At 35.2% G+C, this 24,447-nt stretch overlaps 1 protein-coding gene and 1 long non-coding RNA gene across 7 annotated transcripts in view; one reads left to right on the forward strand and one right to left on the reverse strand.

Annotated features, from left to right (window-relative positions):
- The window catches only part of NLGN1 (neuroligin 1), a 707,492-nt gene that overhangs the window by 565,061 nt on the left and 117,984 nt on the right, over nt 1-24,447 (forward strand). The window lies entirely within an intron of this gene.
- Nucleotides 1,699-12,094, reverse strand: LOC132365308 (uncharacterized). The gene is made up of 3 exons (XR_009503072.1): nt 11,985-12,094; nt 4,149-4,300; nt 1,699-1,956 (listed from the first exon to the last, which is right to left on the reverse strand). It is a non-coding gene; the product is annotated as an uncharacterized LOC132365308 (long non-coding RNA).

The following is a 24,447-nucleotide window of genomic DNA, read 5'->3' on the forward strand; positions in this document are numbered from 1 at the left end:
GTCTATGGTGGACAAGACCTCCCAGCCCGGTCCCCTTGAAGGTCTTCCCTCTAGCGAAGACCTTAATTACTCCTCTGACTGTAGGAGCAAATTCACACACTTCCCAAAGATAAACAATAACTTTTTGGAAGCAGATTGTCAATCTTATGAGAGAAAACTTTTTCCTACCTGCCTTCTTAATTAGCAAGGCCATCTTTCTCACAATGGAATGAATATTTCTTATCACAAAAAATAGTGATTTTTAAAATCTTTCCCCTACCATCGCCCCATACAATACACCCCCCCAATACTATTAGCACACGCAACCTCACACCACAAGCCCATACACACCCCCCACATACACACCCACACACATTTTTTATTTGCACATTTTTAAGAATTGGAAATAGACCTGGGTAACTCTTTTGGTTATTCCAATACCGAGAAAATACTTTGCAGCTACAACCAATAAGGTCTTAAACTGTTAATAATTTCTTAGGCAAGGCATTCCTCACCCTCTGTTTTGATCTTGAAGGTGAAGGAAGAGGGCAAATTATTTTATCGTAGCTCTAAGACCAAGAAGGAATGGCTGTGATTCAAGAACAGAAATAGGAGAGTAACCTGAAAAGTAGTCAACAGACTAAGGAGAGAATCAAAAGGACCATTTTAGAAAGTGATGAATGGGAAAGCCAGTTTGCAAAACATTAAGGAATGAATAGATTATGAGGAATTGGTGAGGTAAAAATGAACACTTTTTACACAGTCTACGAGAGAAAAAGAGAGAAATGGGAAAGCAACATGGCCCATCTTGTTTGGTTATCAACTCAGTACTTTCATGTACATGAAGCCATTTACTTAGCCAAAAAAATTAAGTAAATCGTTTTGGGAATCTTTATAATTTAAATTATATCAGCATTTAAGGCTTTGGAATAGAAAAGCTATATTTCTTTGTGAACCTGAATGAGGTGTCCTGTCCCCTTCCTGACTTTGTACTAAGAGGCTAAGTAACCGACCCCATGGTGGGTACCCAATATGACACTACGTAAAGAGACTGAGGTATGTGAAGTACCAAGAGAAACCTGATTTATCCTTATATTTCTGGACAGCCCAAAGGAGCCTGCAGCTTCTGAGTAAATGACTTGAAGCTGGATAGTGTGGGCCCCAGCAATTTTGAAGAAACTCTCTTATGCCACCACGGGAGTGAAGACTGGATCAATTTATCATACACAGTGAAATGCTACCTGACCAGTGGCGGTACAGCTAGGTGCCCAGGTGCAAGCAAAGGCCAGGGTCTAATCCTGTCCTCCCAGATATCAAGCAAATTCTCCAAAGGGTATGCAAGAGAGATCCAGGGCTGTGCCCTCTTGTCTTCCTGGAAGGGCTGGAGCTCTCCCTGCAAGAACCTGCTATTTATTCTTTCCTTTCAGAAACAATTGTAGCTACTTCTGATACAGAAAAAGGCAATTTAATGTTCTGCCAAAGTTCTGAGATTATTCAAACCATTTCCCTAATGTCTTTATTATAATAGCTATCATTCTGATCATCCCACTTGTAACATTATTGTTTCTTAAGATTTCTAATGCATCTTAATCAGACATTTGGTTTCCTAAGTTAACCACTTTTGAGGCAATTTCATGAAGATTATATTACTCAGAACTCTTATTTTTTTATTTATTTATTTTTTAAAAATTTGCAGGTATGCTCGGTTGATACTGCTTTTTTTTCTTTTTTTTAAAATAAGTTTATTTATTTATTTATTTTTGGCTGTGTTGGGTCTTCGTTTCTGTGCGAGGGCTTTCTCTAGTTGTGGCAAGCGGGGGCCACTCTTCATCGCGGTGCGCAGGCCTCTCACTATCGCGGCCTCTCTTGTTGCAGAGCACAGGCTCCAGACGCGCAGGCTCAGTAATTGTGGCTCACGGGCCTAGTTGCTCCGCGGCATGTGGAATCTTCCCAGACCAGGGCTCGAACCCGTGTCCCCTGCATTGGCAAGCAGATTCTCAACCACTGCACCACCAGGGAAGCCCAGAGCTCTTATTTTAAATCATGTGTTAGGTAAATGTCTAAAAATACTGAGTAAGTGGATAGTGTACAACTTTCATTTGTATTTTTTTACAAATAAAATTGTGGGTAGTTAGCTAGAGCATACAGTAGGTTTGTTTTCTGTCATATCCTAATGACAAGCAGAAGATGGGAATGTGTAACATGTGTTTGAAGGTTAACAGTGTTAAATATGCTTGGAGAGGGGGCTAGTTTCCTATAAAATACATAGTTGAAAGCAAATATTTTTCTAACCCTCTGAAGGTTTTAATGATTCCTATTAATAATCCAAATATATTTCTGAAATAGCAAGCTTTACTGTTTACTCTGGTTCTAGGTAAATGGGTTTAAAGTTCTAAGAGTTTTGACATTTAAAAGTATATTCTGTCATCTCCAGATCTTTCACAGTACAAAATGTACACACCTATAGGGTTCAAAATATGGTCTGTTAAATACTAGGGGCTACAGGGTGCAGTGCTGAAATGATCATTGAGATCATTTGATGCTTTAGCTTAATTTAAAATAAAAATTGAAGTTTATCTATTACTAAGTATGTAGCATAAAGTTTACAGAACTATCTTGACTAAGTAATGCTTATTTTAAACTAGTAGCTTCTAGAAAAGCCATTTTTAAGATTCAGACCTAGATCAAATCTGGTGAAGTAAAGAAATAGAAATTACTATTAGTGTATCATTGGAAATTAAAATTCAATAAAGTGAGAAATGACTATTATTTGCAGACTGTTGTTTTTAAATTTAAAAATTCTACCTTCCTTTTTTTTTCTCAACAAACATGGCTTAGTTTCTGTTCTAATGTGTTTAAAGCTATGCACATACATAGGGGGCTTTGGTCTTTGCTTAATCTGCAAATAATTCCAAAATCATAAGATTGAAACAGTCCTCGATTACTGAATACTTTGCAACTCACAGGATGTGGCAGATGTCTGTAAACTGTGAAAATATGTGTCTGATGTATTGGTGGGTTCACATTAATATTCAGAACAGGAAAATAAAAGCCACATCGCAATACTTATATTATTGGCATTTGTTACCTCCACTTTTCAGATGCCATAGGAAGGAACCAAGTCAAATGAATACTCAAGACTGTTTTCATGAACCCTAATGCTAAACATATGTGTCTCACTATTATCAAATTTGGACTTAGGTCACTGAATTCCGAGGCTACAGAAGCAGGTAAAATATAGGGAAAACTTTATACTTACGGGGTAGACAGAGCAACATTTTTCTGACAGTGAAAATTATCTAACTATAATTTTTTTTAGGAAAAGCATACCTAGTACAGACCACCTGATTATTAAAAGAAGTTGGGGGAAGGTATTCTACTAGAAGCAAGGGAGAAATACTGTTTTCTTGACATTTATCACTAGGTTCAAGCGAAACAACTCAGTTTACCATGAATAAACTAGCTCTCTTCCATTTGAAAATACGTCTGCTCTAGGCAGGTCAGCTTTGCATGAGACTTTGGGACAGGCAGTTGGATTCCTGTGTAAGACAAAACCCTCTAGGTTCCTTAAATACCTCTAGAGTCAGATATGATGAAAGAGGAGCGATCATTCAGAATTGTAATAGGACCTAAAGGCCATTTTGGCCCTGGCCCAGACTTACTAGCATAGCTTGCAGTGATCTAACCCTGCAATTATCTTGCTGTGCAAGTCCATGCCTGAGGATTTAACCAGATACACATTACTGTGTATTATGTCACTGCTTTTCATCTCTTGGTTAGAGAGTGTTTTCCTGAAAAACTATTTAGTGAAAAAAAAAAACTCTGAGAAGAAAATAGTAGGAGTTTTCAACTGAAGATACTCCTAACTCTCTGGCCCAGTGAGAAAACTAATCAAATGATACTGAAAAGGGAAGGATTGATGGTACACTCATTCATTCATCCATTCATACAACAAGTGTCTACCATATGTCAGCCAAGTTCCATGTACTGTGTGATGAAGGAAATACAGTCTCTGCCTTCATGGGAGTTGGAGTTTAGCCATAACATTCTGCTAAAGATGTTAAAGTGTTATACTCAATGTTTGAAGATACACACATTTTCTTTCCTGAAAGTAAGTGTTCAGTCAATGCACTGCCCCTCCCCACGGTGCTATATTGCATTTATCTTACTTAAAAAATGTGTGTGATTGTGTATAATTTTGGTTTATCTTGTCAATAGTGGAACCAATTTTCCCCCGTTCAAGTGGGGATTTTGCAGGAGAAATGTGGTTTCTGCCTCTTCTTTTGGTCTCTTGCAGAATAGGATGCATTTGTATTCTCATCTGAAAAGAGGAGAAAGATCTCAAGATTAGAATTCTCATCTTTTTTCCTCGTCACGTTATTCAATTCAAGGAAAATTATTACAAATTGGTTATAATTTGTTTTTAACTTTTAATGCAGTAGCATGTTCCTCATAGTAACTCCATAAATGTCTGATCATTGTATTCATATATGGAATCTACAAAAAAAAAAAAAATTGGTACTGATGAACCTAGTGGCAGGGCAGGAATAAAGACAGACATAGAGAATGGACTTGAGGACACGGGGAGGGGAGAGGGAAGCTGGAGCAAAGTGAGAGTAGCATCGACATATATATACTATGTAAAATAGTCAGCTAGTGGGAAGCAGCTGCATAGCACAGGGAGATCAGCTTGGTGCTTTGTGACCACCTAGAGGGGTGGGATGGGGGGGAGGGAGGCTCAAGAGGGAGGGAATATGGGAATATATGTATGAATATAGCTGATTCACTTTGTTGTACAACAGAAACTAACACACCATTGTAAAGCAATTATACTCCAATAAAGGTGCATTAAAAAAAAAAAAAAACTTACCATTGTGTGCCCAGCAATTTTTAGTTAGTAGGAAAGAAGAAGATGAGCAACATCTAGTATCTGCCCTCTAAGTGCTTAAAATGATGATAATTTAATCATAACTAGTGACAAGTCAATTTTTTACTAGAAAAAGTAAAGACTACAAATAATTTATTTTTCATGACATTTTCTCTAAAGAAGTATTTCACAAACTGTTCTAAAGTCAATTATACTCTAATTCAATCCATAAGAAAATCAATTTAAGTTATATCATTGGTGCACGTGGGATATGTAACAAAGTTAAACAGGCAGCTTTACTGCAGGACTTAGTACACTGACTGTTCAAAAGGTACAAATATGCTAGATTTCCCAAACTAATTTGACTGTAGAATCTGTTTTCTTTCTGGAATACTTATTAACTTCAGTCTCACAGAACATGTGTCCCACTGAACAGTTTGGGAAACACTGTTGTAAATTTTATTGCCTTGAATAATATCTCCTGGAATATATTTCTACATGACCTAAAAGAAAATGAAATACACCAACAAGCACAACACAAAAAAATCACAAACAAATATGAATTATGCAGTTTCTTAACAGTGTTTAAATATTGCACTCTAACATTAAGAATGTAAACAACATCATTTTGCAGCTAAGAGGATTTGTTTAGGAGTCACTAACCTAGGTTTTCATGTAGACTCCACCTAACTTACTAGCGAAATGATCGTGGGAAAGCAATGTCAACTCTCTGAACCTCAGTTTTTTTCATCTGTTCTATACGAATACTAATATCTATTTTGACAACCTTGCTGGAACATTGAAAAATCTCAAACAAGGTCATAGATATGAAACAACTTTCAAAAATCTTGCATGGAAGGATTATTATGATGTTCCACCAGAAATACTATCTGTCATTGAATGTCCTGGTACAACAAAAGGCTGTAAATATGTGTAATGAATCAGTACAGGCATATTAATTTTGACATTTCTTTGGGTTAAAAAAAAGAATAGTCTGTATTATTTCAGCTATTTTACATGTGGGGGAACTTAAATACTGAAAACTAAAGTCATTTTCTCCAGTTTTATCGGGCAGAACGGGGCAATACATCTATTCCAGCTCCTGATTTCTAGAAAGAAACAAAAACAGGCTTTACTTATACATATGGTGCTCAAACTATTCTGGAAACCGTTTATCTGGTAATATTTGGTCAAGTGTCATTCTGCTTGTTAACACCATTAGCATAGAAGAAATTGACCATTCCAGTTGGACTGTTAATCCATTTGACTCAAAGTGAGAATTGACACTGTTTTCCAACCATTCTATCCGTTAATCTATAGGCATCATTCCGAACACTAGGAAATTTCAGGTCCCCTAAAATCTAACATAATGCTTAATATAAAATACAAATAACTTGACACTAGGGTAAATAAAATAGTGTAACAGATAGCAAGTTTGGTCTCAGTAGAATTTGCCTGTATATATATATATATATATATATATATATATATATATATATATATATATATGTAAGTGTACATATATATATGTAAGTATACATATACATATATAACTGCCATATATATATATGGAAATTACTTGAAATTTGGCATAAAACTTTAGTTTCCAATGAATAGGGTCTCTTGTTAAGTTAATTCAAGCTACTAGAAAGAAATGTTGGTTGCCAAAATTTATGCAAATTATTTTTAATAAGGTTATTTTTTACCTCTTCAAAGCTTAACTCAAAGTTGCAATTCAGAATGATATAATTATTTTTTTAATTGAATTATAGTTGGTTTACAAATTGTGTTAGTTGCAAATGTACAGCATAGTGATTCATTTTTTTTCAGATTACATTCCATTATAGGTTATTGATATCGTTATTCTTAAATTATAATTTATTCTACATTCACTACTATTACTAATTTATACAACTCTTGGCTTAATATTTAGTTTGTTCTGCATAACTGTATAATTCTAAATGTTTTTATAAGATGAGTATATCACTTCAATTTTCAATCTTTATTTCCTCAATTTTGGGTGTTCACAAAAATATAAAAAAGGAGGGCTAGGTATTTAAGGTAAAAAAAATAAATCATCTAGTTGATTAATTTCGGGCAGTAAACTTGCAACTTTTTTGTTTGTCTATTTGAACTTAATTTTCTAGTTGTTTTATAATCATGGCTAAAGCGTATATAAGCCAAACATAATTTCAATACCTAGTTTCAAATTCTTATGCAGAAAAATTAGATTCTATATTCTGCTAACATTACTGTATTATTGCTTAGTCGATATCTACAAGCCAGATACTTTTTTTTTAATGAATAGACTTTATTTTTTCAGAACAGTTTTAGGCTCACAACAAAATTAAAGGGAAAGTACAAAGAGTTCCCATTAACTTCTGTTACCACATATATACTACCTCCCACACTATGGACATCCCCTACCAGAGTGGTATATTTGTTACAACTGATGAACCTACATTGACACATCATTATCTCCCAAAGTCCATAGCTTGCATTAGGGTTCACTCTTGGTGATGTACATTTCATGGGTTTGGACAAATATATGACATGTATCCACCATTGTAGTATCACACAGAATAGGTTCACTGCCCCAAAAATACTGTGCTCTGTCCCCCTAAACCCTGGCAACTACTAATCTTTTTACCGTGTCCATAATTTTGTCTTTTTCAGACTATCACATAGTTAGAATCATATAGTATGTAGCTTCTTCAGATTGGCTTCTTTCACTTAGTAATATGCATTTAAGTTTCTTCTATGTTGTTTCATGGCTTGATAGCTCATTTATTTTTAACACTGAATAATATTTCATTGTCTGGACGTACCAGAGTTTACTTATCTATTTACCTCCTGAAGGACATCTTGGTTGCCTCCAAGTTTTGGCAATGAAGAATAAAGCTGCTCTAAACATTTGTGTGCATATTTTTGTGTGGACATAAGTTTTCAGTTTATTTTGGTAAATATCAAGAAGCAAAATTATTCAATTGTATGATAAGAATATTTCAGTTTTATAAGAAACTGTCAAACTATGTTCCAAAGTGGGTACCATTTTGCAGCAGCAATGACTCAGAGTTCCTATTGCTTTAAGTCACTGTCAGCATTTGGTATTGTCAGCGTTTTAGATTTTGGCCATTCTAATAGGTGTGTAATGCTATCTCAATGTTGTTTTAATTTGCAATTCCCTAATCTTTTCATAAGCTTACTTGTCATCTATATATCTTCCTTAATGAGGAAGCTGTTCAGGACTTTTGCCTATTTTTAGTGTGTTGTTTCTTTTCTTATTGTAGTGTTTTAAGAGTTCTTCTTGATGTTTTGGATAACAGTCCTTTATCATTTGTGCCTTTTGCAAATAATTTCTCTTAGTCTGTGGCTTGTCTCCTCCTTCTGTTGACCAGATACTTTTCTTCTGTAGAAATATTAGCTATACCTTTCAGGTGATTTGTGATATATTATTTATTTTATCCAACTTTAAAGGCATCCTGTATTTTAGACAAGCAAAAATCATTTATAAGACTTTTTTTTTTTAATTTATATTTATTTATTATTGGCTGTGTTGGGACTTCGTTTCTGTAAGAGGGCTTTCTCTAGTCGTGGCAAGTGGGGGCCACTCTTCATCGCGGTGCGCGGGCCTCTCATTATCGCGGCCTCTCTTGTTGCGGAGCACAGGCTCCAGACGCGCAGGCTCAGTGGTTGTGGCTCACGGGCTTAGTTGCTCCGCGGCATGTGGGATCTCCCCAGACCAGGGCTCGAACCCGTGTCCCCTGCATTGGCAGGCGGATTCTCAACCACTGCGCCACCAGGGAAGCCCCATTTGTAAGACTTTAAACATAGAGTTGATCCATGGTTTCTTGCCAGATAAATTTATATGCTAACTTCACTATTTCTAATATATTTTCTCAGTTTATTTTAGACATGTTCATTGTCTTGTTAGGCTTTAAGAGATATTTTGTAAGACACCCATCATTTCTTTCACACAGAACTTAAGAGTCAAATACATTAATCTTGACATTTAAAGTTTTATATTTCAGATAGCCAATGGTAAAACATATACTATATGCTGGGGATATTCCAAGTATTTTATATGTATTATTTCATTCAACTTTCAAAACTCTATGAGACAAGGACTGTTATTATTATCCCCATATTATGGATGAGGAAACAAGACAAAGAGAAAGTAACTTTCTGAAGGTTAGTGCCTGGGCAGCAAAAGTAGTGTTCAGACTCCAGCAATATAGTCCAGAAACCTGGGGCTGAGCTATTACATCCCATTATGGTAGGTCATGTTTCTCCTCTCTGCAACATTAAATCTGTGATTGTTCTTGGTTGGTAGCATCTCCTTCAGTTTTCTATCTTGTAGATTATTATTATTATTTTAATCAGCAATTTTTTACAGTGATTAAATTTTGAGGAAAGAGCTGAGGAGGAAGATTAGGTTACTTCATAAATTGTAGAGCCAAAAGTTGAACGGTTTTTTTTATAACTCTGTGATTGGAAAAAAAATTTATATTAGCTAATGACTCAGTCCTTGGGAATGATGTTAGGAATTTATTTTTAATCTCTACATTAAAGTATTATCATTTATTATTTCTGAAATAATTAAACAGCCAAAGAGTACAATTTGAGTAAAAGCAAAATTTTAAAATACATATGCTAAATGTTGTTTAATGGCTTCTTGGCTCATTTTATAATTGTTGTTACACTTCACTTAACATTTTTCTGGTCTTCCTTTAGTAATTAAGTACTTCTGGCTTTTTCCATGCCATTTAAGTAATAGTTTTCACACTGTTTTTCATTAAGAAATTAACAAGAAAAGGACTTTCCTTTAACACAAGCAAATTATTTTTCAGGCAGTTAACAGGAATAGGATTACATCCTTCAGGAAATTTACAAGTAACTTTCCTATCCAGTGATAGAATAGATGAGAGGAGGGTTGCTGAAGTGTTGCCTAATCTTTCATCTTGTCACATTAGGATTCATTAGATGTCAAAATTCAAAATGCCTCCCATGAAGAAAATAAAATCACATGTTTCGATGGTCAGCTATTCAAGGAAGAGCAATGGGTGCAGAAACAGGAAACTCAGTTTGATGAGAAAATGGTTTGATTCACTGAAGATATAAATAAATCCAACTAAAATCTAAGACCCCTACAGGATCGATATATAAATACCTAAAAATGTCTCCCTCACAATACTCTGTAGTTAATATATCTGTAATACATATCTGCTAGTGATTCATTAAATCAACAGATTAGTATATTCAGTGCTTACTAAGTGCAAGGTACTCTCTTATTTTGAGCCCAGAGAGACCAGGTACCAGTTTTATCCTGCAGTCTGGTGGGGAAAAGGAGAGAGACAAACAATAAACAGATCATCAATAAATGAATATAGTAATTTCAGTTAGTGATAAGTATGAGAAAATAAAACATGATGAATACAGAGGGATGGATGGCCAATTTAATACATAAAAATATAATTATTTATATTATTTATTCCATGTCTATACCACATATATAGAACTAAAATACACAAATGTGTAAAATCTAGCTTAAGAAATAAAACATTTGAAGCCTCCATATCCCTGCTGATCTCAACTTCTCCATTACCACCACCTCCAGAATTTGCCACCATTTTTAATTTTGTGTTTGTCATTTGCTTAGTTTTCCTAATGATTTTACCACACACATATATACAATTGTCTAGTTTTCAATGCTTAAAATGTTACAAAAATTAAATCATAGCTTTTTCTGTTTGTCTGCAACTAGCTTTTTTAGGTCTACATTTTGTTTCTGATATTCATCCATGCTGATGCATATTTATGCATATTCAGTGCTATGTATAATGTTCCAGTGTGTGAATTCATCACAGTGCATTTATCCATCCTGCTCTCTATTGACATTTGGATTTTTTTCAAGTTGTTTGTTCTCTCCTTGTTTGCTATTACAGCTAACATAGCTCTGGTCATTTTTTTAAAATCATGCTTTTTATCTGATGCATATGTGTTTCTCTATGGGTATGTACCTAGATGTGGAATTTCTGCGTCACAGGGTAAGTTTGTGTTCAAATTTTCTAGGTACATTTTCTGTTCTTTCAAGTAGTACCTGTGCACACTAGAAATGTGACTGTTTGAACACAGAATGCTCCACCCAAAGAGAATACAAGCAAAGGCCATAAGGTGGGATGAGCTTGGTGGTTCTAAGAGAAAGAAAGGCCGAAAAGCTAAAACATAGCAAGAGGTCTAAAAGCTGGGAAACGGCTAGATCAGATAGAGCCTTTAGGACCTTTGAAATCGTGATCAGGATGAGAAGCACATGATTGTATGTACTACACTTAATTGTCAGTAACCTTCAAATACATATACATTAATTTATATCAGTAATATATGTTGATAATAAATATTAATACATTATAATACATAGTTATGTATTACAAAATGTATAATACATGTCATTATATAGAATAGAGATATAAAATAATTTATAATTTATAAGATAATAAAATTATATATATATTATTTATAGACTGCTACAGACTACATAGAACAGGGAGACAATTGAAGCCACAGTTAGCCACTGGGAAATTTGTGTTTTACAAAAACTCCAAGCTCTGAAACCAAAGTGAAGAGAACCACAGAAGCTAAGGTGCTATGATTGATGTTTGGCCATAATTTTACAATTATTATTCCTGCATCATAAGATGCAATTGCTTTCCCCCAAGATGTCACCTCTAATCATCTCTCTGCTCCAAATGGCCTCGGTGGTTGTGTAGCCTGGCTAAGAAGTAGCCAGCAGAGACTTGTATTAGATTAAAATCTAGCTTTCTTTATTCAGGGTGAACTTTGTGAGGCGCGGATGGAGATGATTGGGGTCGAAAGCCTCTCTCGACAGCACACCTGTCGGCACAACCACAGAGAAATAGTTTAAGTATGAATTTATGGTCAGCTATTAGTTCCCAAACAGGCCCCCTTACACGGAGGGTAGGGAGAAACTGAAGAAAAAGGCAGACCACTCCAGATTGGTAGATGGCAGATTTAATTAGCAAGGAAACTTCCTTACAAGGCTCCTTTTGGGCGGCCACAAGAAGAGTAGATCTTTACACCCCTCCTACCAGCATCTTAAAAGTGTATATAGAGGCCTTACCTGGGTTCAGTCACGAATACTGTCCAGATGGTCTCAGCGACATATCGCTGTCTCAAGGCTGCGCCCTTGAAAATGGCTCCCGCTGTGGGAACAGTGGGCAGAACGTACATTCCAAGGACAGGGAGGGGGTGAGGCACCTCTAATTGCCCAGGTCCAGTTCTCAGGACAAGGAGGTCACGTCTTCTCAATTACCTCCTCCAACAGTTATTTAAAGCTCCAGTGTGTTTATTTTTCTCCATCAGACACGAATTTAGGATTTGTTAGCAAACTCTTCACAGCAGAAATTAATTACTGATTAAACAACATCTACAGAGCTGAAAAAAGCAATGTTGCTTGATTAATGTGTCTACCTTGTATTCATAGAAGGTAGAAGGCGTGTAAGATAAAATAGACAAAATAGTTAAACAAAAAGACATCGAAGAAACATATTGCACTTTTTTTTAAATGAGGCATCAGTCTTAAATCTCTGACATTGCTGCTTGCATTTTGCAGCACATTGATTTTATTCTAATAACATTCTCTGTTTTAAAGTACCAAAAAATTCCCTGAAATCTAAGATACTACCATTATTCTTAGTTTGTAAAATTATAATACATTTTAGTAATTTTTTTGCACTGTAAAGCTAAAGGAACATAATGTATTTAAAAAGATGTTTAAATCTAAACTCTGTATCTACCTAAACTAGTAACACAATTTCATTAAATATTATCAGCTCTAACAGGTGGAGACAATATGCTCTAGTGCAGTGGCTGTAAACTTTTTGACCAAATTTCCAGTAAGAGAATATTTTACATTATTCCTACCATGTACATGCACGTGTTTACACATGTATATACACACACACACAAATCTTATAACTGCATCAAAAGTTTCAGAATCAAAATTTACCACTAATATATACAGGTGCCAAAATATAACCTATTCTATTAATCGATTCTATTCTATTCTACTCTCCTCTATTCTTTTTTTCCTTCTTTCCTTCTTTTATTCTTTCCAGTCTTTTTTTTTTTTTAATTTTTTTTCTTTCTTGTCTTTCTTTCACACTGTTGTAGTGGTTAAGAAACATGACTCTGAAATCATACAAAAGTGGCCTCAAGACGACTTCACCACTTTCAGACCTTAGGGAAGTTATTTAATCTGTAGCCGTAAAATTTGGGTATACTTCATATGGATTTTGTGAGATTAAATGAAATAATGCATATAAAGATATCAGCACTATTTTATAACCAGTAGTAATTGCTCAATAAATGTTAGGTATCAATAAAAGTGTTAGTAGTTTGAATTTTAAATCAAACCAAATACTTTCAAATATTTGAAGATAATTCAAATAAAATTTGTTGTTATACAATAGCTGACGTGAATCTGAATTACAAAAAGCAGGCCTTTAAAAAAGTAATCCGTAATCTATGGTATACTCTTTTCCTTAGTAGGGTTTACATAGAACAGGTTTATGAGAGAAAGAAAATTCGGTTCATGGACACTGTGCTTTAACAAGGGTGAAAAACACCTTTTTAAGCAGAACTGAAAACTTTGTTTCTTCAAGACGTTTTATGGATATAGATACCCAGTGAAACCCCCCAATAGTTGAGATTGGCTTTACCATTCATCCCCAGTTACAGAAACAGCATTCCAAATGTAGCCAGTATTTTTTATTCACGCCAAACTACAACTAACACCATAGACTATTAAGTTGAACTGGGCTGCGTGTAAGGATGTCATGAGTTGCTGTAAGTGTTCCCAGAGCCTGGAGAAGTTCTCTTTAGACCCAAGGAAGACAAGTCACGTGCAGTGGGGCCTGCGTGGAATCAGAGCGCAAGGGTGTCCCCTACAGGCCTACCGAGCTACAGCAAGTCGTTGGCATGAGAAGTGTAGGCTCCCTGTTGCCAGCTCTTCTGATTTTTTTACAAAAGGGACTGAAAATCTGGATTTTTGTGTAATAGCTTCCTATTTCTAGATTCTGGCAAATAATCTTTAAAATATTACACACTGTGTGGGCAAAACAAAACACACTGCTAGCTGGATCTGGCCCATGAGGTGCCAGTTTAGAGGCTGTGATATAATTCAGCCTGAAGATGTATACTTGCTGAAACCAGAGGAAGGGAGGGTGTGGGAATTAATTAGATTATTGTGAATAAGAGTTTCTTAATACATTTGGAAAGACCTCCACTTCAAACACTGCATATGAATAATACATGATAATGACATGAATATTATTGTACTTTAAACATAAATGTACTACCATGTTAAAATAGCTTCTAAGTCCTCCTCTTGTTCTTAGTTGCAAAACAAATTTGCATGCCCCAATTACCAACATTCTGGTGTACATTTAGCAGAAGAACACTTCTACAAAAGAATGTGTGTCATTCAATGAAGAATGTGACATAACAGGGTTTCAAGCTACTGAACTGAACAATGAATTTTTAATTTTGTCAGTGACAAACATCAGCTATTCTCCAATTTGATTAAGGAGTATGGGTGTTTTCCCACTTTTGCACCCTTTTTCTAATTAACAAAAAAGGCCTTAGGAAAATGTGTCACTTATGAATGCACTGTTTTTCTATTCAGTTTCATTAATTTAGATTTCAAAAGTGACATAATATGTCCTGGACAATCTTACAGAAGCCATACATTATCTATAGAAGTTGTAGGGTAAAAGTAATGATTCCTAGATGGGAGGTATTTCCCCATTACTTATATATGCATAAATAAATAAATATAAATTTACGAAATTGTCCCCTAGCTAATTTGGAAATATATAACAAATTACCATGATCCAATAGCTACACTTACATTTTTTTCTCTACTTTCCACTCTCTTGCCTATATTCCTTTAAATTCATTTTCAGTAACATATAATTAATACTCAGCAGCATAACTGAATTTACTAGCAATTAATCGTGTCCTCCCACTTAAGTATACAGATCTTGATAATTCAGATACCATCTACACGTATACATGTATTCTAAGAAATTTTACATGTTATAAAATCCAAGTAGGATTATTAAATAGGGGTCAAAGATATTAAGCTATTAAGAATTATTGAAGACTCTATAATAACTATTTGTGTGGTTTCAACCCTTCATTTATTCATCAAATATTTACTTAGCACCTGCTGTATGCCTGACCGAAGTATAAGTGTGAACAATACAGCAGTAAAGCTTTTATTACTTATACTACACATTTCCACAATTATATTATTCTGCTATTATAGACCTACCAAATGAAGTACAGGTTGCCATAGTATACCATTTGAAACCTGTTGCAACAGTACATAAGCTCTTTCTGACATTTTCCCCTACTCTTCTTGTATGTACACTAATAGAATACTTGTATTTTCAAGGACCTGGTGAATAACGACATTCTTAAGGTGTGATTTATCCAGCAGTCATGACCTCATCTAGCTCTCATATTTTTATGTTTAATAAGAAGGAAAACTTTTCAGATAACATTAAACCCCTCCTTAATTTCCACCAGGGTTCAATTGGCCAGAATTGGATTCCAGTGATGCCCTAGCCAGAACTATTGAGCAATCACCAGTATCATCTGCCACAAACACTTATTGTAACCCAAATTTAACATCCTCTCTTAAATCTTCATCTTCCCTCGTATGACTCCTCTGAAATATCTTCTTCTTCTGACGTCTTCACCTGTTAAAAACCTACATTTCAGTAGCCAACTGAAACTTATCCTGAAGTTTGCATACACCTCTCCTTCCCAAAGAAAAGAACTTCTGTATTTTGAACATTTAGTCTGTCCCTATCTTCTTCTCTAATTTTTCTGCTTTGTTTAATAGTTATTACCTTGTATATAACCATTGTGTCTTCATTTGCATATCAAATAAACATCCTTGAATGTAAAGACAATTAGGTTTTTATTTTTTATGGCTCTCAAACCTTTCATTATTTTCTTTAAATGATATAGGCCCTGAACAAATATTTGATAAACTGAATAAAATTCAAAAATTTTAACCCAAGGAATTCTAAAAATAGTTGAAGTGGTTTATAAGTCAAAACCAGAACAACATATGATAGATAACAGGTCACTTGTCTTTAACAGCATTTTCCACATTTCAGGTTCTCTCCTCTGCCTTTGAATATCCTGGGCCCTAGACGTGTTTTCCCCAAGTCTGGAAACATTTCTACTGCTCACATAATTCCCTCTTCCTTTTCTAAGTGTATGTCTAACAGAGCAGGGCTGTGATATCATATATTGGCAAGTGGTGGCCTTTACACATAGAAATCAACAAAAGCAATCTTCATTTTGAAACAGTGAGTTACATAAAAGAAGTTAATTCCTTACTTTCACTTATACAAGCTTAGAAAAAGCTGTTTTGTATTTTATATATATATAATGTTTTGCTGTCTATCTATTGATTATCAATCGATCTCTACATGCTAATATTTAAAAATTTTACTTTCTACCTTCATTACCTCCTGACAACCTCCACAGGTGTTTGAAATAGTTTCTCATGTTGAACATGCTGATCGTGTGCAAAATCTTTCAAACACTCTTCTGACATCTCAGCCATAGTATGTGTGTGTTTGCATTTCTCTGGAATGTTGAATTGTCCTCAGGCCTCTACGGTAGAACATATTTATGTTCCCAAATAAATTTCTCATAAGAACTGATCACAGACAGATTAAGTTCCCATGAATCTCTAGAATATTTTTTATTTTTAAACTTTTACATAGCCTCCAGAAAACATGCACAGCTTGGTACAGACTTATTCAGATCATTGTGTTCTGTTGATGGATTTCTTTGTGAGATCTAGTGCTAAAAAGTTTTTTGCGTCAAGGACTGAGTGACTGTTTTAGATGAAATATGCTGCCTGAACCATTGTGTATTAAACGAGATCCAGATATTCCTAAAGTCTTTGAACAGAGTTCCTCTTCTCTTTAGCTGATTCCCACACTGCAAATGGACAAAAGATTTATTTCAAAAACCCATTTCCTAGTTAAAAGTTAGCTGAGAAAAAGAATATCTCATGAACATTTATTAGCATTTTTTGGACCTCATAATGTAATAGAAAAAAAATGGCTATGAAGGAAAGAATACACATACAAAAACACCTCTGTATATCAGTTCTCATATCAAAACTTTAAGAAAAGGCTTCAATCACAAACCATGTGCAAAAGCAGCCAACCAAAATAGGTCTGATTTTTTTATTCTTCTGAATTGCAAAATACAATGGTGGGAAATAAAAATTATTAACTAAAACACTAAACTACTTAGAGAAAAGTAGAACTAAACTTTTCATCTAGGCCTGCCCCAAATGTACCATATACTATTCAGATAGCAGAATGTACTTATAATATCTACCTACCTACCTACCTACTTATCTATATTTCTATATCTATAAATGTATCATCTGAACCATATTTAGCATACTTAGGATTCTTCACCAGAAGGAAAGAACAGATGTTCTCAATTTCGATGAAACAATAAAATAATTTAAAGATGAATAGTATTTTGCTCACCAAATATATTAGTTTTAAAGGACATATCATTTAGGCCTTCATATATAGTATTCATTGAGGATCCAGAGAGTTCTATCATATTATGGGAAAGCTTTAAACAATTCTATACTCAACTACGAAATCCAGATAATTAATGTAACATGATGATCCTAAACCATCTATTCGTATGTACCACCTGCTGTGACCACTGTCTATTCCCGCTGGCATTAGCCAGTATGGTCATTTTTAAAAGTCTATAAAATCATTTTACTCATCTGCTTATAAGTCTACAATAGCTTTTCATGCATTTAGAATAAAATGCAAATTCCTTGCCAGTCTCTACTAGTTTCTGTATGATCTAGCCCTTGCCTACCTTTCCAACTTTACCTCATTCTTTCGTCTCCCTGTCTCACTACACTCCAGGCACCCTGAAAACACCAGCTCACATGTTTGTCTTCCACATGGGCAACTAGGTTCTTCTGTTGGTGACTTCTCTATCTTCAAGTCTTAGTTTAAGTGGTCCTCCCTTGAAGAGGTTTATCTCTAAAACGTTACTCTCTTGCATCTTCCCCAGCATGTCCTAGAACTTACCACAATTTATAATTTTGACAAATTATGACAGCTGTATTTTATAGGCCAATGGTCAGTGTAATGTTTGTACTTAATATAAGCAAGGTAACATTTCAAGGACAATTTTAAACTCAATTTCCCTCAGGTTTGAACAAAAATGTATAGGTAGACGTGGTGATATTCACTTTCCCAAACGTATTTAAATTACCCATAGGTATAGATATATGTAGCATTTTGCTTACAGAGCAAATTATACTGAAAACAGCATATAGTCTGGCTAGTCTTATCTTTTATCTTAGTTCCTCGATCAGGGATTGAACCCAGGCCCCCTACAGCGGAAACGAGGAGTCCTAACCACTGAAGAGCCAGAGAATTCCCATCTTTATCTATAATGTCAACTGTACAACTTAATAATTACATTCATATTTATACTTAATTTTTCATGATTTTAAAATAGCAAACATCTTTGAAATGCTTATGATTTTATTAAATTTAAATTGAATTGAAGTTGGCACATTATCACAGAATAAAACTACAATATGTTGTAGGATATATATATATTTTTAAATCAGCTGCACTTTGAACCATAAGGATTTAAAATTTTTAAGTGAGTGCTGTTTATATTTTTATGTTTATATGTTTATATATATTTTATGGAGTAGCATTTTCAATTACCAAATTTCAATTGCCAAATGGTTATTTTTAAAGTTTTTTTTTTTTTCTTAAACAGTACTAGATTATAATAGCTTACAATATTTGGGTACAATCAAATTATCAATATAATTTGGATAAGAAATAATGGATGAATATGAATTTAATCACTTCATTTATAAATGCAGATAATGTGAGTGAGTTCATCTGAATTTTGTCCCCTTAAAGCATCACCATTTTTCCAAACACTAGCCAACTCAAAATGGCTATCCAGGGTTTTCTCTATTTGAGAAAACCCTGGATATCTTTGGCATTTACAGAAGAGTCACAACGTAGCCAAAATAAATGGAACTGTGATTCATTTCCATATGTGGTTAATGGCTCATGGCAAAATCTTGAAGGTCTTCACTGAATTATATTAGGTTATTAGAGAATTAAGAAGGAGTCTAAAACTATCATTATTCTTTAAGATGGCATATTTTTCTTCTCAAAGCAGAAGTTAGCAGAAGGATCCTGGACGGAAAATGGATCGCAAAAGAGATAGTTTACACTTCATTTTATAAAGAACTTCAATATTAAACTGATTTTAAATAAATTTCTCTCTTAGAGTGATAGTATAATACACTTTAAGATTCTACAAAGGAAAAATGAGATTGCATTTCTGTGGAATAAGTGGTGACTTTTCCAATTTAATTTAGGGCTCTCTGTCCTCAAGTAAATTGTTCTGTAGATGACATAAAGAAAGTGGTTTGGTCCTTTCTACACAGGAATTTTCAGATCTTTTATGAAGAAATATTACTACAAGGAAATTTACTGAACCAGAAAGTGTAAATGAAGGATCACTTATGAAATGTGTTGAGAGGAGGGCAAAATGTGAAATGCTGCTGAACTAAAATGAACTTTGTTTTGTCTCCGGGGCAGCCCTGACTTAATGATATGCAGCTATGAGCAGAATAAATCAGACTTTGCACAGAAAATTGGCAATGAAAGCACTTAAAAAGAAACCACAATGTTCTCAAAATAGAATCTATATGTGTGTATATGTTTGTGTATATGTGCTTGTGTGTGTATATAAAAGATTTTCATTTTCCTTCCTGAATACACCTGATATATTTGAAACACTTTTGTTCCTCGGTTATTGAGAGATCAAAAGCCCATCATTTTAACATCAACTAGCATAACTTAAATTTCTTTTTGTATTAAAAAAAACCTTGCCCTTACTATGTCTTTTTTCAAAGACAAGACATTGGTGCTCTAGGTGGAGGCTGTTTACGTTTCTTCCTTTCAAGAGATGCCTGACAGCTGCTCCCTGGAGGGGCGCTCGGACTTTTTAAATTTTTATTAGACTATGGTATTTGAAATTTGGGCAGTAGACATTAGCCTTTGAGGTGCAGTGTTTGATGGTATGAATCTTTTAAGCTGTAGTACTGTGAGAGAAGATTTTAGAGATTTGCTACAGACCATTTGCCAGGGGACAATGAAGCATTTGTGAACAATATACAGTGAAAAAAATGCTTGCAAAGTTTTCACTAGACAATATGGGAAAATCTTACGGGTATGTTTTTCAGGTTTCAATGAGATGTCAAATAGCATAGCTACTAAGGGTGTAATGGATTCTTTTTACCATTTAGTTCTCATTTTCAGACAAAAGAAATGTCTCCTTGGCTAGAGTTGTTTTATGTTACAGCAGTAGTATATAGCACAAATTGCAATGAACATAAGCAAGAACATGCAAAGTGAATAATGAAGTATCAAAATGAATACAAAAAGTAAGGGTGGCAAGAGCTGGAGTGTGTGTGTTCACATTTTTTTGGAATGTAGAGGAAACCTTGCATGGTTCTCAGAGAGCAAAGTAGATCTTAGTGAAATCCATTTTATGCGCTTACAGAAAGAATGTTATTCCTTTCATTTTTTTCCTTACAATTGTTTCTGTCTTCGTTTGTAATCTAGCCTTTCCGTGGTAACATAAACTGGCAGGAGGCCAAATTCAAGGCACATGTTGATTATTTTAAGTAGCATGGTACACAGGCTGTGAGAAGAAAATTCATCAGCTTTAACCAGCCAAGGCATAAAGAGCAATGGTAGAGGCTTTGGTAAAAAAAAAAGTTGTGTTTCTTTAATAAATAATATCATGCTCTGCTTCTCTTCTCCTCGAAGACCTATATGGGGTAAAGGCAGCTGAAACATGCTGTGTGCTGGAGAGTGGCTTTAGGAATACCATTTAAGCCAGTCAGCTGCCGTAATACTACAGTAAGCCTTTTTAACTAACAGCTATTTCCAGAATAGTTCATTTCTCTGGAAAATCTGTCCAGGAGATATTTCAATTAGGGTCAGCTGGGCTTCCAGAAATATGTTCGCCCTCTTGTGTGGTATCTTAGTCAGCTCAGACTGCCATAAGCAAATACCATGGACCGGGTGGATTAAACAGCAGACGTTTACTTCTCATAGTTCTGGAGGCTGGGAAGTTCAAGGTCAAGTTGCCAGCTGATTTGGTTCCCTGATGAGGGCCCCTTGTCAGCCACCTTCTCACTGGGTCACATTGTGGGGTTGGGGTGGGGCAAAGTGTGAGGGAGAGAGAGAGAGACTGAGAGGGAGAGACAGAGAGAGAAAAGAGAGAGAAAGAGACAGAAGAGACAGAAGGCAGAGAGAGAGAGACTGAGAGGGAGAGAGAGAGAGAGAAAGAGACAGAAGAGACAGAAGGCAGAGAGAGAGAGAGACTGAGAGGGAGAGAGAGAGAGAGAGAAAGAGACAGAAGAGACAGAAGGCAGAGAGAGAAAAACACTGAGGGGAGAAAGAGAGAGAGAAAGGGACAGAAGAGACAGAAGGCAGAGAGAGAGAGACTGAGAGGGAGAGAGAGAGAGAGAGGAGCTATTTTGTATCTCTTCCTTAAAAGACACTACTTCCATCATGAGGGTCCCATCTTCACAACCTCATCTTAACCTAATTATCTCCCAAAGGCCCCCATCTCCAAAGACCATCACCTTTGGGTTACGGCTTCAACACATGATTTGGGAGAAAGAACAACACAACTTAGTCCATAGCACCTGGTTTTCTTTTTGACCTATTTTGTTTTTTTGTTTGTTTTTTTAATTAATTAATTAATTAATTTATTTTGGGCTGTGTTGGGTCTTTGTTTCTGTGTGCGGGCTTTCTCCAGTTGCGGCGAGTGGGGGCCACTCTTCATCGCGGTGCGCGGGCCTCTCACTGTCGCGGCCTCTCCCGTTGCGGAGCACAGGCTCCAGACGCGCAGGCTCAGTAGTTGTGGCTCCCGGGCTTAGTTGCTCCACGGCATGTGGGATCTTCCCAGACCAGGGCTCGAACCCGTGTCCCCTGCATTGGCAGGCAGATTCTTAACCACTGCGCCACCAGGGAAGCCCTGTTTTGTTTTTTAATGCTCCTAGTTTTCTGAATAAAAATGAGATGATCAAATTTGAATGGAATATTTAGAAATCCTTTTTATTCAATGGCTTCATATAATTAGTCATCTGTCAATGGGAAGAGTGGGTTTTTCCTATAAAATTATGTTATGTTAATGTATAATGTATATGTTAAAATTATATACATTAAAGGTAATCGTTTTAAGAATGATGTTAAGATATCATCTAACATAAAACATAAGGGAGTATCTCACTTAAGGAGGTCCTCGTGTTTAAGAGGTAAATATAATTTGTAATGTGCAGATTTAAAAATATGAAATTAATAATACTAACAAAGTCTGATTTTTGCACAAAATTTACAATTAATGCCAAAATTTAAAACAAATTGATGTTGAGAAACACTTATGGGGAGCAGTGTTTTTTGTATGGGTGTATATGCATCTCATAAGGTCAGGGGCTGGGGAGGTGGGAAGGGGGTGAGGGGAGCCAGGGCAGGATATATGTACTACAGTTTGAAAAAGCCATTAATCAAACTATCAAGGCTTACTTAATACAGACGTCAGGCTCATCATGTCTGAGCTCCTGAATTCCACCTTATAAACCAATTTTCTTCATTCTTCAGGCCTTTCCTGTCACCTTCTATGTTAATCTAGACCATAGTAACAGCTGCTCACAACTCCTGGATGCCTTTATCTTTTTTCAGTCTTCCTTTCTAAAATCTTGTTTCTGAAGTCTTCACAACGTACATGAAAGATATAGAAATTTCCTTTCTGAGGGGTAGAGGAGAATTCCCTCCTGAGTAACCACTGGGTCAACTCAGGAATAGCCAGGTTGATATTCATCCAGTATGCACTGGACACCATTTTATCTGTCATAAAATATCTTGACTAGCTCCCTAGGGAACAGCCACAACAACAAAAGTAAGACTTCCTATTCTTTATCCACAGTTCTCTGAATTTATGGCACTCTGAAAACCAGTATGAAATAAGATACTTGAGAGATTTTCATCCTTGGTGTCTGTACCTACCTGACTACAGTTAAATTTTGATCCATTTTTAGAACTGATAAGTGTCACTCAACCACCAACCAACAAACAAACAAATCAGCAAAGGGCCAAATCCAAGAAATAGCAATTTGAGGGTAGTTTTTAATTGAGAGAAACATTTTTTTTAATTCAGTTCTAAATATGGTAAGACTCACATTGTATTCACTAAATACACCAACTCAATTTTATAAAGGCCAATTTATTCTGATTACACAGACAGGAAAGATAAGAGAGAGAAACAGGATCTAATGAACATCTGGGAGAGGAAAAGAGAAAGAAAGCTCAGTAGGGAAAGAGATTTTCTAAAAGAGGTGGAGAGGGAAGAAATATTTATAAAGAGAAGATCACACAGAAGAGAAAAACTTTAGAGAGGCAGCAAGAGACAAGTTCTCTAGACTATGAGGTTGCTGTGGTAATCAAGTTAGGCTTCCGGTCTGACTCCAGTTTATTTGTACTATAACCATCAAAGGAAGTGATCACCTGTTATCCCTCTCCTTTGAAATTCCAATGAGCTTTTCAGCCGTTATCCACTAGACATTGCTCTTCAACTATTCTTATTATGCTTAACCTTAAGAAGGCATTTAACAACATGCCATGACAGCCTCCACAGGGGATTGATTTCATTCTCTTAGATGCAGTGTTACAACCATAGCAATATCATTTCATAAGTACTTAGAATGGAACAGATGAAATCAATTTCTTGTGGTATTTTCTTTTTCATGCAAAGCATATATTCCGTTTATTCCCTGATTGTTAGCATGGATTCTTTTCCTTTCACCTAGCTCCAGAGCCCCCAAATAGATACATGCACACACAAGCACAGGCTCTACAAACAGAATCCATTATTGTTTTTCTTTTTCAACTTCTCTTCATAAATAATTCCAAACCTACAGAAGCGTTATAAGAATTATACAAAAAACTTCATCAAGATTTTTCAAATGTTAATATTTTATCACATTGGCATTCTCGCTCTCATTTTTTATCTGAGCCATTTGTGAGAACATTGTAGACCTGTAGATCCTGATTGTCTCTTTCTCCCAAGTACTTCAGTATTTCCATCCCTCCAAAAAAAAGGAAAGAAAGAAGGAAAAAGATTTTTTTTAACATTTAATTCTAGTAATCAGTTATTTAAATATTGTTTCTACTGGTAAAATTGTTTGGCGTCCTCCACCACTGTATATCTTATTTATAATAAAATCGATGTTAAAGAACATCTTTTTAATATAACATTTATTTTTCCACAAGAGGTTTACTTGATTTGCTGATATCTCATTTCTCCATATTCATTCTTATACTTTTGTGAAGTATTTTGGAGGAGATGACTGCAAAGCATAATACCTTAAGTGAACATGTTTTGCTTTTTTC

Source organism: Balaenoptera ricei, chromosome 4 (assembly GCF_028023285.1).
Source record: "Balaenoptera ricei isolate mBalRic1 chromosome 4, mBalRic1.hap2, whole genome shotgun sequence".
NCBI lineage: Eukaryota > Metazoa > Chordata > Mammalia > Artiodactyla > Balaenopteridae > Balaenoptera > Balaenoptera ricei.